This window comes from Cervus canadensis, chromosome 9 (genome assembly GCF_019320065.1).
Source record: "Cervus canadensis isolate Bull #8, Minnesota chromosome 9, ASM1932006v1, whole genome shotgun sequence".
Classification (NCBI taxonomy): Eukaryota; Metazoa; Chordata; class Mammalia; order Artiodactyla; family Cervidae; genus Cervus; species Cervus canadensis.
Window position 1 is genome coordinate 2,755,721 of NC_057394.1, and position 14,298 is coordinate 2,770,018.

A 14,298-nucleotide genomic window follows, 5' to 3' on the forward strand; every position below is an offset into this window, starting at 1 on the left:
TAATCCCGGTCAATGCGCTGCGGCACCTCCGCCTGTTTACAGAGGAGATGCTGCTGGACTTGTGTGCCGTGGTGCTCTGGGCATCTGGTGGAGGACCAGGCTCCTGGTACAGGCTTCATAAGCGTTTGCTGAAAGAAAAAATGAACCTCTTTCACAAATGGAGAAACTGGCTTGAGAGACATGAAGCATCTTGCCAGCAACCCCACAGTCAGGGAATAACAAAGCGGGCATCTCCCTACTGACTCCAAACCTGCCGGGAAGATGGCCGATTTCCCGACGCCCTGCTGGAGGTCTGACCTGAGCATTCTCCAGGGTCTGGTGGAAGGACCCACTCCTCACCCCTTTCATAGTGTGCGTTGGGTTTCAACCTCAGTCTCCTCCCCACCCTGCAACTCCAGTTGCTGAAGAAGGTCCCTGTCCTCTACGTAGCTGTGTGCATGCCAAGCTGCTTTAGTCGTGTCTGATTCTTTGCGACCCCATGGACTGTAGCCCACCAGGTTCCTCTGTCCGTGGAATTTCCCAGGCAAGAAGAATGGAGTGGGTTGCCATTTCCTTCTTCGAGGGTCTTCCCAACCCAGGGATCAAACCTGCGTGTCTTACATCTCCTGCCTTGGCAGGTGGGTTCTTTACCTCTAGCACCACCCAAGCACGTTATAGCAACTGAGCCAGAACTGAAGGGTCCTCTTCAGCCTGGTGAGTCCTATACTGTCATCTTTGGGAGAGAAACTATACCCTCCCCTTCCCGGAGCTCCCTCTTCTGTTCCTTCCCAAGAATCCCGGGACCAGTAATTCAAGGAAGTCATCTCCAATCCATTACCGATTTTTACTTCCTCACGGAAAGGTGATGACTTCCTGGGACTATCGATTTCAGGGTTCTCGAGAAGATAATGAGAGCTCCCATGTGTGCGAAGGGCAGAGGGACCGGGGCTTGGGGCCCGGCCGTGCGTGTGCAGGGATGTTTCAAGTGTACTTGAAGCCGCGAGCACTCACATCATTCTGGTTTTCACATAAGCCTCGCAAGCATGAACTTCGTCTTAAAATTGCAGTGTTCATGCTGCTCAGATCAAAGATTCCCTGTTATTTAATCACAGTAAAGAGCCTGTCCATGCTGTTAATGAAAGCACGTCATCCTATGTGCCTGTTAAAAGTGGTATAGACGAAGTGTAGAAAGTGCTCTGTAGGGAACAGTCTGATGCTGGTCCCTTTGGGGATGGTTGAGATGAACTAATAGGTCTCTTTCATGTCTAATTTATATGATTCTAATTATAGAGTCATTTTCATTCCTGTGGTTATTCTCCCCTGCCATCATAAATGTGCTATACTTGTGACCCAGCCATCGCTCTCTCCACTCTGCAACTCTCTCTTGGGTCTTTTCTCAAACTTTGATGTCACTCCTTTTAGGAGACATTTTGCAAATTGTAGGCTTCTCCCCAGCAACACTGTACATTTAATAGAGAAGGAAGAAACCCAAGAGAGAAGGCTTTCTCTGAGATCAGTGTGAAATAAGTTTGTTGCGGGTGAAGAGAGGGCAATGGTAGAGAACAGGTCAGAGGAATATGGTGATGTGAGCCACGTACCAATGGGAGAGTTGTGCCATAAAGAAACCTGAGCACCGAAGAACTGATGCTTTTAAGCTGTGGTGTTGGAGAAAACTCTTCAGAGTCCCTTGGACTACAAGGAAATCCAACCAGTCCAGCCTAAAGGAAATCAGTCCTGGGTGTTCATTGAAAGGACTGATGCTGAAGCTGAAACTCCAATACTTTGGCCACCTGATGCAAAGAGCTGACTCATTTGAAAAGACCCTGATGCTGGGAGAGATTGGGGGCAGGAGGAGAAGGGGACGACAGAGGATGAGATGGTTGGATGGCATCACTGACTCAACGGACGTGAATTTGAGCAAACTCTGGGAGGTGGTGGGCAGCGAAGCTTGGCGTGCCGCAGTCCATGGGGTCGCAAAGAGTCGGACACAACGAAGGGACTGAACAACAACAATGGAGCCAGCGATTCTGTTCAGTGGTCAGGACAGGGTCTCACGTAACACATTCGTGTTCAGTGTTTCAGCAAACACCTCGTACTACTGCAGAGAGGATGGAGTACGTTCCAAATCCCAGACCTCCGGTAGCTTTTCGTCCGCACTGAAATTCAGAAGACGTCAGAATGGTCCAGAAAGAGCGTGTGCTCCCTGGCTTGTGCTGAGGCTGGGCAGGCTTGGGGGGAAACGGCGCCGATTGTGGGCGCTCTTAGGACAGGGGCACTCCGCTTCTGAAGCCTGGGCAATTTGCCCTTTGTTTCTGCCCAATCAACCGGCAGAGGAGACAACCCAGGGAAGAGATGAAACGCTGTTCTCCAGATACATGCCAGGAGTGGGATTGCAGGGTCAGAGGGTGATCTGAAGAGATACACACACCCCAGGGCTCATAACAGCACTATTTACAGCAGCCAGCACATGCAAGCAACCTGGATGTGCGGTGACAGATGGATACACATATGCAATGAAATACTACTCAGCCTTAAAAAGGATAAAATAATGCCATTTGCAGCATCATGGATGGACATAAAGATTATCATACTAAGTGAGGTAAGCCACACGAAGACAAATATATTGTCTATATGTGGAATCCAAAAGAAAAAATCAAGTAAACTTATTTACAAAACAGAAATAGGCCCATAGACATAGAAAACAGAGCTCTGGCTCCCAGAGGGGAACGTGAGCGGGTGAGTCAGGAGTTGGGGGTTGGCAGATACACACTGCTGTGAGCAAGCCAAGAAGAACAAGGACCTGCTGGGCAGCACAGGGGCTCTGCTCAGTACCTTACAATAACCCAACGGGAAAAGAACCTGAAAAGGAACATGTTATATTCATACTTGTTGTTGCTGTTTATTCGCTCAGTGGTGTCCGACTCTCTGCGACCCCATGGACTGCAGCACGCCAGGCCTCCCTGTCCTTCACCATCTCCTGGAGTTTGCTCAAACTCATGTCCACTGAGCCGGTGATGCCGTCCAACCATCTCGCCCTCTGTCGTCCCCTTCTCCTCCTGCCTTCAGTATATAGATGAAACTGAATCATGGTTTTGTACACCAAAAACTAAGCCAACATTTTAAATCAACTATACTTCCGTAACAAATAATTAAAATGAATGTAGAGAGGTGCCCAGAGCAGGTGGCGGACCTTTTCCCAGATGCCGGATCGCTGAGATGGGCTTCCCGGTGTCCCTCGGGGCTGGCGGGTGAGCTGTGTGTGTGAGGGGACAGGCAGAGCCAGGCGGGGGTGGTCTGCAGTGGGCTTCTGTTTGAAACACATTGCTAAGGTCTCCACGTGTGCATCTCACTCGCATCGTCTTTGTTTTTATTTACCCTTCTGCGGTTTTGCTGTTTCCTTTAATCTCTCTGCAGAGGCAGCACCATGTTTCACTGTGTTTGATTTTCTCAAAAGATTTAAGCCCTGCCAGTGGCGGCAGACCGGCAGACATAAATATTCAGCTTTGAAAATCCACACTAATCAAACAATTTCCCTATGTCGTTTGCATATTTTGGTGACTAGCAGATGAAATTAACTCACCAGGCAATCTTACACACACACACACACACGCACACTTTCATCACTGGAGAATTTTAGAATAATATCCTGAATGATATGCGTTTTTCTTTTACACAAAGACCCTCTCTTCAGATGGGTGTTTTTGTCTAAATTTTGACCTATTGGAAAAAAGGAAAGAAAACAAAATACTCTTGCAAAATAGTTTTAAGTGTGTTTAAAGTGCACCATGGTTCCTTGGACCCATTAAAGCCGTCTGTCTCAGCAACAAAAGATGGAATCAACACAGAACAGGAGTGGAATTATGCATGTCATTTATAATGAACCTCATTATACAAGGGGGCCTCATTCTATTATGAAGCACTGTAGTTTACAATCTTATTGCTATTCAGCTTTGAATAATGACAAAGAAAAAAAAATCCCCCTACCCATGTCAGAGCTAATCTTTTTTAATGCTCGCAATTTTGTATTACTTGTATATTTCCCTCAAAGAAAATTTCCCCATCACGATCATTGCACTCAGCTGTGTGCACACCTGTCACCTTAATGACATTTAGCATCTTACTCTCACATGTCCTAAGAAAAATGAAAGAATTCCATATATCTTTCTGCCTCTGATAAGTCAGACACGATGGCCATCTTGCAGTTGAATCTGGCATCAAATTTATAAACAATAAGGTCCATTTACCATCCCGGGTAAGCCTCTAATTCCATCAAGAGTGTTTATGTGGCTTCTTTGACAGAATTATAGCTGGGGGTGCATTATGTGGCCCACTGCTATGTCCCGGCTGTTTTCGTGGCTTCGAGGTTTAATAAGACTATTTGCCGTCAAACCCTTTTTCTGTACATTTTTATTACCCTACAATAAATTCAGAGGGGGAGAATCTGTTTGGTGCACGCATATTTGGAGGCATTTTGGGGCTGTTATTTTTAAGCACCAACTCATAAATTGCAGAATACGGTTTTAAACGCCCGAGCGTTTCGGCCCGGTGCGGCTCTCGTTTTTAATACAACACCCTGGAGCCAACACATGTCTCCTGCCTACCTGGGCTGTTTGTCAACATCATTTATTTATCCGCACAGAGAAGAAAGTCATGTTGGGACCAGTGGGGAGAGAGGGAAGAAATAGAAAAATTAACCTCTGTTCTGAGAGTGGTGCTATTTGAGTGTTTAAGGAGTCAGAGGGACTACCTGTGTGTGTAACTCAGGAGTGCTTAAGGAGCCTGGACAACTGAGGGTGAGTGCAGTCAGCGGCGAGCTGGGCTTTCCTGCCTGTCCCTTCTCCTCCCTCCTCATCCTTCAGCGCCACCTCCTCCTCTTCCGTCCTAGGCAGAGGCCCATTCGTAGGTTTGGATTCCAGCTCCATCATTTCCTGGCTGACTCTGGGTTGGGTCCTTAACACCCACTAAGCTGAGGAATGAAGAGAATAGCAGTTCCTCCACCACACGTATGTCGGTGAAATTGCACTCACGTGAGATGTGCCTAGAAATCACGGTGTTCGGTGCCTAAGAACTGCTTGTACATGTTGGCTTTGCTTTCCAGCTTATCCCCATTTTTAAAGAACCTGTTTGATGGAAGTATGGTGGATTTACAATGCCGAGCTGATTTCTGCCGTACAGTGATTCCGTTTTATATGTGTGTGTGTGTGTGTGTGTATTCTTTTTCACATTCTTTTCCATTGCAGTTTATCACAGGAGACTGGATATAGTTCCTTGTGCCGGACAGCAGGACCTTGTTTATCCATCCCACACACAAGTTTGCATCTTCTCACCGCATCCCCCCAGTCCATCCCTCTCCTCTACCATCCCCTTTGGCAAACACAGTTCTGTTCCATGTGTCTGTGAATCTACTTCTGCTTCATGCAGAAGTTCATTTGTGTCCTGGTTTAGATTCCACCTATAAGCGGTACCACATGGTATTTATCTTTCTCTGTCTGACTTACTTTGTGGAGGATGGTCATCCAACTTATATCCATTTTAATGAGACAAACGAGAGCGTTGACTTGACCCTTGTGTTTGGTGGTCAGCAAGGCCCTAACCCGTATGTGTGAAGGGTGCTTATTGTCTGAATCATTGTCTCAACAGTGATCAGAAACAAATGGGAGACCGAGTCAGAGATGAGTCAGCATTAACTGACCCCCCTGATTCCTGTACAACCATCTCCCCATGGAAGCATTCATGAAAAGGCAGGAGAGTGTTAAGTCACAAAAGGCGGAAGGCAGCAATACACACCCCAACACCGATGATCCGTGACAACACTCGCCGGTCACAAAAGACCCTCTGTTGCATGATTCCATTTATGTGAGGTGTCCAGAGCTGGTAAACACATAGTCAGGAAGTAGTGGCTTCCCAGGTGACTCAGTGGTAAAGAGCCCACCTGCCAATGCAGGAGACGCGGGCTCTGTCCCCGGGTCAGGAAGACCCCCTGGAGGAGGGCATGACAACCCACTCCAGTAGTCTCGCCTGGAAAATTCCAAGGGAATAGGAGCCTGGTGGGCTGTAGTCCATGGGGCCTCAAAGAGTCTCATACACAGATTCGTGGTTGCCAGGAGCTGAAGGGGTCGCTGAGGAGTCAGATCTCACACATTCGGTTTCTTTGGGTAGGGAGCTGTGATGTTTACCCAGCTCTGTGACAGTCCTAGGAACCACGCGAGGTACACTTGGAAAGCGTGGATCTTATGGGATCTAAGAGTTGGATCTAAGTCATGTCGAGCTCTTTGCAACCTCATGGACTGGAGCCCGCCAGGCTCCTCAGTCCATGGAATTTTCCAGGCAAGAACACTGGAGTGGGTTGCTATGCCCTCCTCCAGGGCATCTTCCCAGCCCAGGGATCAAACCTGCGTCTCTTCTGCCTCCTGCATTGGCAGGTGGATTCTTTACCTCTAGCGCCACCTGGGAATCTAAGCAGGGATCTTTCCATGGTTTGAAAACTAATGAATTGCGTAATGGTTTTTCTTTCTGGAGTTTATTCACTAGAAATAAATCCAAATAGCATCCACCGTGTGAACCACATACAAACGCACACGAGATGTGAGGGGCTATGTTTTCCTTCATTCTTATCTGCTGGCAAAAATCTTCCAGTAAAGCAAGACACCCAAACAAGGATTAACTAACATAACACCATGACTCATTTCGATACTATAAAGTATTTGAAGAATCAAAACTCCTGAAAGCTTTTATCAAAAAAACTTGATGAAGCAAATGAAAATAGAGTGAACCACCAGAATTTTTGCACTATTTAATAGTTAGAAATGATTGTGTGTCTTAAACACTAAATATTAAATAGAACTTTAAAAAAGATTAGTATCAATAAGAGTGTTTCATTGAAAATTAGAGCGATGGGCCCTGTTATCACAAAACTTTGATCTTTCCAAATAACACAGTAAGTTTTTTGAAAATCATAAAAATCAAGGCAGTAAAATTTCAATCATTATTGATGGCAAGGTTTCACCTAAAGCTCTTTTAATAATTTCAAGTGAGATTCAATGTTTTTTAACTTAGTGATGTTTTCTAGTGATCTTGGGAGCTGTAAGAGGTGTTATCGGAAAAAAAAAATCAAACCTTGTTCTTTGTACGTGGAAAAAATAAAGAGGCTTACAATAAAAACTTATTGGCTTTTGTATAGATGTTACCCAGACCAAGTAATGGAGAAAATCTGAAGTTTCAGCTAAAATTTAGAAACATACACTTTTAAATTTGGTGACATCAAAGCCATGATAAGGTTACTATTCTGAACGCGTTATAAAAGGTGCAGATTGTCAGTCTTCTGTTTGCTACTCCAGATAAATCTCATGTTTGTATGATGTGCCAAATAAGCGCTAGAGAAAATTTAATAATATATCTGAAACAAGTGGGATTTAAACAAGGAAAACTGGAAGACAATTCAATGTTGATAGTATATTTGGTTTAAAGTTGCAAAAGTAATTTGAAAATTGCATCACAATTTTTATACTCACTTTAAGAGTAATTGAATGTGGAAACAGTTAAACATCAGAAAATATTAATAATTCTTTTTTATATTTGACTTTGTTAAAACTCCTTATGAAAAAGATGTTACTGTCTATTTTTTCTTTAACACTGTAAAGCCACTTCTTTCTGTTAATAGCCGTCCAAAAGCATTAAAGTTACTCTCTTTGACTTAACAATAAAGAAGTGTTTTCAGTCATCAGGGCCAATCTATTTCTGCAAATCTCTTTGGATTGAGAGTGATCTATTAATAAAATTAAGTCAATGAATGGATGGGGCATCCCGATAAACAGTGACTGTGACTTTGATAACTGAGCTGCTGAATATTCTATGTAAACCTCAGACTATACAACTGAGGCTAGAAAATAGTTTGCGTATAATCACTGTTTGTGGGAAAAAAAATCTGAGAGAGTAAGGATTGATCAGTGAGATGAATAACGTGGATGATAATATAAATTCTCTGCTTGCTGAGGCCACAAGTAATCTAACGACTGTCCAGTGATCAGAGGTGCCCCTGGAAGGTTTTGATGCAGTCAGTTCTGTCATATCACAATGGACTGGGCCACCCCCGATCTGATGACTGCAGTGTCAAAAGATCGTAGAAACAATTCCTCACCTATCAACAAATAATTTGGAAATTAGTGTGATCATGTGGGAGAAAGTTATGCTAAAATATCACATGATAAACACTTTAAAAATACGTGTAGTTTAATTCAAGTAGTTAATGGATAAAGACGTATTTTTCACTCTTTGATTTGCATATGGATTAATATGTATGTAATTCATATGATCATAACAGTTAAAATTTGTGATGTCATTCCCTGTATGAGTCAGGGAATCTAGAGGGGTGGGATGGGGTGGGAGGCGGGAGGCAGGGTCAAGAGGGAGGGGACATACGTACACCGGAGGCTGATTCATGTAGGGCAGAAATCAGCACAGCATTGTAGAGAATTATCCTTCAATTAAAAGTCAATCAATAAAACACCATTTCCCCAGAAAGAGACATAAAACAACTTAAATTAATAACAGCTGAAAGTTCAGAAAGCTGAATACATATATCAAAAATTGTTGGTTTAGTGCAATCGCAAACAAAATTCCCCATGGAAAACTTGGGCTGGGGTTATAGGCAAAGTGAGTCTGAAAATGATCAAGAAGATCAGCCACATGAAATTGAACAGTAAAATTTTGAAATAAAGATGCGAGAAGCATTTTTGCCTAGACATAAAGCTCTGATAGACAAGTCACTTTGGTCGTGGAGAAGGGATCAGTGGATGAAATAGACGAATAAGAAACACCATGGCATAGTGACTTTCCTGGCGGTCGAAGAGTTAAAATTCCACACTTCCACTGCAGGAGGAGAGAATTAGATCCCTGGTGGTGGGAGTGGGATGTGGGGGGCAGCTAAGATCATGCAAGGCATGCAGTGTGGCCAAAAAAATGAAAGAAACACAGGGACATATTGCAAAAGCAGTAAATAATAATAATAGCATCATGAAGCTAGGAAACACAGAAGGATTACAATTTTTTGAAACAATGTATTATCTGTTGAGAAAACAAAAACAAAACCAGATCAGAGTCTATCTTTACATATGGTGCAAAATGCAAGGGGAATATTTCTCTGTTCTCACGACGGTCAAGAATTTTACAGTCAAAGCAACGGAAGAGAGCGTGATGGTTAATCAATACCGTCAGCTTCATAAAAAGCTCCTCTGTTTCACAAATCAGCATAAATAATATTAAAAGGCAGCAACAACCTAGGAAGAACTGCAGCAAACATGGCAAACATTAGATTAATGTCTGTTATGCAGAAAAACAGGGTATAAATCAATAGATGAGACAGTAATGCACCTAGAAGGGAAGTTGGCAAAGAATGTGAACCAGCAGTGTATTAAAGGAAAAGCTTTGAACCAATATGTGTGAAGTCATCTTGCCTTTGCTTTCAAATGAGCAACTTTTCTATCATGTTAATAAGATTGTTTTCCCCTGAGGACGTTTACAAAAATATGCTGTGATTTGCTATGCTTTCCACTATAAAGTTACTATTATCCCCTTTTGTGATCAATAAGTATCACATAGAGAGATAATTTGAGATTATGGAAATAACTCGATTCTTATCGCATTTTGGGAACTACTTTTAGGATCCAGCCATGATTTTTGCTTGAAACAGTATCTGCTGTGGTGCTTGTCAAACAGAGATTTTCTTCATTCATCATTTTTCCCCCTATATTTATTAACTGGGATTTTACTGAAAGGTCAGACATCTCCATTGGTGGAGAAACCTCCCAGACATCACCACCTATACAGTAGCGTCCTGCTGCATCAATGACTCAGTCGTGTCCCACTCTTTGTGACCCCATGGACTGTAGCCGGCCAGGCTCCTCTGTCCATGGGATTCTCCAGGCGAGAATACTGGAGTGGGCTGCCGTTCCCATCTCCAGGGGATCCTCCTGACCCAGGAATTAAACTCAGGTCTCCTGCATTGCAGGCACGCTCTTTCACCATCTGAGCCACCGGGGAGGTCCCAGTGGGGTCCACCAAATGGTGATTTTCTATTTCTAACTTTCCTTCTACTTGTAATCATTGGGGTTTTACTGAGAAGACAGATTTTTTCCAACAGTGGAGAAGCCAGGCAGAAGCCACGTTAACCAAATGATCAAAGTTACCATCAGCAACAGAGCAAGGAGACATGTTTCTAGGTGTGGTGCCCCGAACACATAACATCTCCCCTGTCAAGAATTTAAAACTGAAATGCCATCATGCGGAAATGCCAGGCACACCAAACAGGAATACTAGATAAAATATCTGACCACTATTCCTCCCAAGTGTCAAGATCTCTGAGGACGACAGACCCAGGAAAGATCCAGATTAAAGGAAATTAACAAAACATGGCAACTTAAATGCAACCGAACTTGCTGTCTTAAATTTTATCCTGGACCAGAAACTGGACATCAGTGTAACAATTGGTGAAATTTGAATGAAATATGTAAGTTAGATAACAGTATTGTATCAGTGCTCTTTTCTTCCTAATTTTTTTAAGCTATTATCATAAGAAGAATTGGGATGAAGGATGTACAGGAATTCTTTGTAGTATTTTTCCAACTTTTAAAATTCAACAAATTAAAAAAATTAAAAAGAAACGGAAACAACATACCTTTTTAAAAATAGTTTATTGATCTCCTTTAAGATGCTTAACACTGTTTCAGCATTTCTCTACTTCATTCTTCTGTATAATTTTCTTAAAGAAATAATCAGAGTTGCAGGCAAAAAAACATATTACAAACGTTTTCATAACAGTATTTTTATTTTCATATAAATGCAGTAAATTTACATCCAGACTTCCATAGAAACAACAAAAATTGTGTCTAAATATTATTTGATGGCATGATATTTGGGAGCTGGGTGGACGACGTTTTATACACAGAGAAATCCTAAACCAGTCTGAGAGCCTCAAAAGAACACTCATCCAAAGATAAAAAATAAGTTGAAAATGTTCAGATCTGTTTCGTTAGTAAATAGGTCTTCTGCTGAGTTGCTGTGTTCGGCGAACCCCAGCGCCCGTGGCGCCAGTAGCGGCGGCGGTCAGGGCGGAGTGGTCCTCAGCCCTCGGAGGCGGGCGGGCGGGACTCCGGGAGCAGAGAGCCGCCTCGCCCTCCGCACTCTCTCATCGCTGACTCGGGGGGCGAGGATGCGCTCTGACGTGGTCCATCCGGTCACCCTTGATGAGCCTCCAGGCAGAGTGGGACGCAGAGAGGCGGAAAACGGGTGTCCCTCCTTCTCAGCCGTTTGATTCGCTCCACTTTCTAAGTTTTATTGAAGCACAGTAGATTTACAACGTGTTCATTTCTGCTGTGCAACGAAGTGACTCAGTTACACACACACACATCCTTTCCCATCTTCCTTTCCCTTTCGGTTTAATCGCAGGGTACTGAACGCAGCTCCCTGGGCCCTGCAGTAGGCCCTTGTTTATCCGTCTTGTGTATAACGGCTCGCATCTGCTAAACCCAGGCTCCCAGTCCTCACCTCCCCACTTGGCGATCTCAGCTCTTGGATCTTTTGATCGTCTACTTCTTTTCCCGCGGACCTCACCAGAATCTCCTGTTTATCTGGAGCCTAGGGGCTCCGCTGCAAATCTGAACCCCAGTCCACCAAGGCAGGCACTTGACCTTTCAGGGGAGGACGCTGCGGGAGTTAGCAAACCCTGTCTCAGGGCGGAACAATGATGAAAGCTCCCCGTGAACTTGTGAAGAGGGATTCACCCATCCCTCTGAGCCTGAGATGAAAACAAACAAAATCGGAGTCTTTCTCTGCAGTGTCTCCTGGGGGTGGGGCTCCATTCTGAATGTGAGAAGCTACATCTTTTTCTGGGCATCTCTGATATAAAATCTTTGATTCCTCAAGGCAACTGTATCTTGGGGAGACTCCAGTGACTGTCTCACTGGGGAAAATAAGAGATACCCAACATGTTTGTGTTTATGTTTCTCAGACTACTCCTATTTCTCTAGGAACAAATAGAACTGGAAATAATACAACACATTAATACTGGGCTTTAGTCAAGGGATGGTATTGTGAGAAATTCTTGCTTCTTTTACACCGTTATTTCTTTTTTTCCAAAATGTTTTTACTTTTATGATCAAGGAAAGAAATCTTTTTTTTTTTTTTTCAAGTGACCAGGATCATACTTGATGATAGAAAACCAAGTTTGAGAGGTTATATTTGGGAGAAATGAGGCATGTGGCCCATCATCGCCCTGGGTACTCAAAAGGTGAGTGTTAGTCACTTAGTCATGTCTGAGTCTTTGCAACCCCATGGACTGTAGCCCACCAGGCTCCGCTGTCCATGGGATTCTCCAGGCAAGAATACTGGAGTGGATCGCCTTTTCCTTCTCCAGGGGATCTTCCCGCCCCTGGGATCAAACCCATGTCTCCTGCATTAGAGGCAAATTCTTTACTGTCTGAGCCACTAGGGAAACTCAAAACCTCTGATAAATGTCGATCTTTAGAGGCACACATAATTATATTGTATTAGCTTTTCACAGAGTCACATTTTCTGAATTCTGTGACAGCCTTACCTTTTACTCAATGTTGCTACTCTTTGACGATTTATGAGACGTCACATGCATATGTTAAAAGATATCTTACAAAATAAAATTGCTCTTTTCTTTGGAACATCTGTCTCCCTTATGTGGCAGTTATAGGGCAATTTCCTGGGAAATTTATTGTTAAAACAGAAGAAGGAAAAGAAGTCTCAGGATAAACTATGAAAATTATGTTGGGTATGGCATGCTTAAAAGATCAAGTGCCCTGAAACGAAAATTCTGGAAAGGCCTTTCCTTTCCCAATGTTTTCTCGATTTTATGCAAATAATTTGAGCTCCCTTTTTGACTAAGTTTCTCAGGATGGGGTCAGTTTGAGCATGTTCTAAGACAGCCAAGCTTGAGTACGTGCGAATATTTGGGAATTTTAAAATATGACGATATCCACTTTCTTCCCCAAACTGTCAGCTAAATTGATATTTTCTTCAAGACAACATAACAGGTGCCAAACTAAAAGGCAGTTTCTGCAAGAAGCTCTTTTGTATCCCTGAGATGTCATTTTGTTAGACCAAATGACAGTGACTAGCCAAGAATTTGCTCCTTGGAAAAACTGGCCAGCAAGTACTGTTATATAGTCTCCATCTTTACTTCCCTCCCTTCCTCCCTTCCTTCCTTCTTACCCCATGTCCCACTCCTTTCACATGCATGCGCACACACACACACACACAAGCAATTAAATGCCAGCAAAGTGCAAAGAACAAGTCAGGACAAGAATACTTTTTACTATGCTTATTATCCAGATTTGACAGAAACAAGGATGTACCAGTTTAGTATGTGAACAAAAAGTTACAGTCTTTCCTGTTCTTTCAAACAGGTTGCATAATCCTGAGTCCTAACCATATATCTCTCTGCATATTATCAGTCTGATGGGAGTAAAAAAAAAAAGCAAATGACTTCACTTTGGCATCTGCAAGTATCAAATACTTAATAAGTTGACCAAACCTGTAGTGATTCACATACATATATGAGAAAGACTAGCTAAGAAGATATGTAAATGCACCCACATGGTGATTTTTTAAAATTAATTTTGCAAATGTAGAGAAGGAATTAGATACCCTGGATCCTACTGGGCTACACGTTCTTATCCTTTCCTGACATAAAGGGAGCTAGTTGGCTCTTTTTTCTAAGTGAAAAAGAAAAGACCTCTCTTTAAAATTTATCTCTAAGAAAAATAAATGAGTTCTGTGGAGTAGGTTTTATTTTTAGCTCACTAGGAGCCATAACAAGATGTCTTATGCCAAATATCTCTTCAAAATGTACCTTTTGGGGAATATTAGTTAGTTCTTTGAAATAGGAATTTATGATGAGTTCAAAGGGAACAGGCCATAGTTTCTTTTTCCTGAGAGATCCTTTAAAAAGTCTGAGTTCTGAATTTTTGTCTAAGTACCATGAAAACTAAAATAAAAACTCTTTCACTCTGAACAGTCAGAAAAAAAAAAGGCAAGTTATTCGTCCCATGGTGTCTGATCTGGAAAGTCTGTTAGCCACGGGGCATTTTCGTTCTTTGAAGATTTCATTATAGCAAGTAGAATAACACATGACAGAAAGAATGCACACACAATATGGGGAGCACGCAGCATATAAACTTTTATGGAGCTAATTCCCTTCATTAAATAGGAGAAGGCACTTTGAACGGCTGGGTTAACACCTGCAGAGTCATAAGCTTCGTGTGGATTATAATATTTCTATTTGATGTTTCATGGTTT